This window comes from Aquarana catesbeiana, linkage group LG07, assembly GCF_042186555.1.
Source record: "Aquarana catesbeiana isolate 2022-GZ linkage group LG07, ASM4218655v1, whole genome shotgun sequence".
NCBI lineage: Eukaryota > Metazoa > Chordata > Amphibia > Anura > Ranidae > Aquarana > Aquarana catesbeiana.
In genome coordinates this window covers 337,203,447-337,205,307 of record NC_133330.1, presented here as the reverse complement: position 1 = coordinate 337,205,307, position 1,861 = coordinate 337,203,447, and positions in this window count along the sequence as shown.

Below are 1,861 nucleotides of genomic sequence, written 5' to 3'. Positions count from 1 at the left end.
ACACACAGAGTGGTACAGGTTTTGCTCAAGAATATACCTGTATTTAGCACCATCCATCTTTCTTTCAGGAACAATGAATCAAACCAAAACAGAAGTATAGTTAAATCACACTTGTTTATTAATAATAATAATAATAATAAGGTAAACAGAGTAAGCGTAGTCAAAACAAGCCAGAGTTCAGTAACCGGATCAGGTAGTCAGCCAAGCAAATGTCAGAGAGCCAGAGATAAACGTAGTAGTACAGCAAGCAGGATCAGGAGCCAGAAGGAGCGTCAGCCGAGCAAGTCTTCAACAGGAACGCAGGAGAAAGTCTCTGTGATGTTGACAAAGGCAAAGGCAGAGATCCAGTAAGCTGGACGGCTTTAAGTAGGCAGGACTGACGAGCAGGTTCATCAACAGCTGAGTAACTGTGGAGAGAGATGGGAGCTGGCAATTAGCCGACAGTTGAGCGGCCAGCTCAGAGAAGGAAGGGCTGAGGCCAGCCCTGACAGTACCTCCTTCTCAACAACCCCTCCCCCTCGGAGGACCACCGTCTTGAGGGGAAAACGTCTATGGAAATCACGGAGGAGGACAGGGGCATGTACATCCGAGGATGAGACCCAAGAGCGTTCCTCCGGACCGTACCCCTTCCAATGCACCAGGTACTGTATGCACCCACGGAACCTATGGGAGTCAACAATGGATTGTACTTCATACTCCTCATGGTTCTCAACCTGTATAGGGTGAGGACGTGGCACTGAGGTGGTAAAGTGGTTGCAAACCAAAGGTTTCAATAAGGAGACATGAAACACATTAGAGATGCGCATACTAGAAGGAAGGTCCAAGGCGTAAGCCACTGGGTTAATCCTCTGAAGGATACGGAAAGGCCCAATAAACCGAGGTGCGAACTTCAAAGAAGAAACATGAAGTCAGAGGTTGCGAGACGACAGCCAGACTCTGTCTCCAACCTGGTAGGAAGGCGCAAGCAGGCATCTGCGGTCAGCATGGAGTCTGTACCTATCATTAGCATGACGCAAAGCCTCCTGGACTTGTGCCCAAGTGGAACGAAGACCACGGAGATGCTCCTCTAGTGCAGGAATACTCTGCGGAACAAATAAGTCGGGCAACATGGAAGGTTGGAAACCATAATTCGCCATAAATGGGGACAATCGGGAAGCAGAATTCAAGGCACTGTTGTGAGCAAACTCTGCCGACGGTAATAGGTCTGACCAGTTGTTATGATGGTCAGAAATATAGCAACGTAGGAATTGCTCCAAGGACTGATTGGCTCGTTCTGCGGCCCCATTAGACTGCGGGTGATACGCAGAGGAGAAAGCAGGCTGAATTCCCAACTGCGCACAAAAGGCTCGCCAGAACCAGGAGACAAACTGACTACCCCTGTCCGAGACAATCACCTTGGGAAGCCCATGTAAGTGAAAGATCTCCTGTGCAAAAATGGAAGCCAGTTCCTTAGAAGTGGGCAACTTTTTAAGTGGAATACAATGACACATCTTTAAGAACCGGTCAACCACCATAAGGATAACAGTGTTGCCTTGGGAGTTGGGTAACTCCACAGTGAAATCCATAGACAGATGGGTCCAGGGCCTCTCTCCATTGGGTATGGGTTGTAGGAGGCCCACAGGAAGGTGTCCTGGAGTCTTACTCTGAGCACACACGGAACAGGCAGCTACGAAGGCAGTTACATCAGCCCGTAGACTAGGCCATCAGAATTGTTGGGAAATGGCCCAAATGAGTTGATTCTTCCCAGGGTGGCCAGCTGCTTTGGGAGAATGGTAAGTCTGGAGCACAGCAGTACGGAGACTCTCTAGGACAAAGCAGCGGTCACAAGGTTTCTCAGGAGAAGAATTTTGTCACCCAAAGG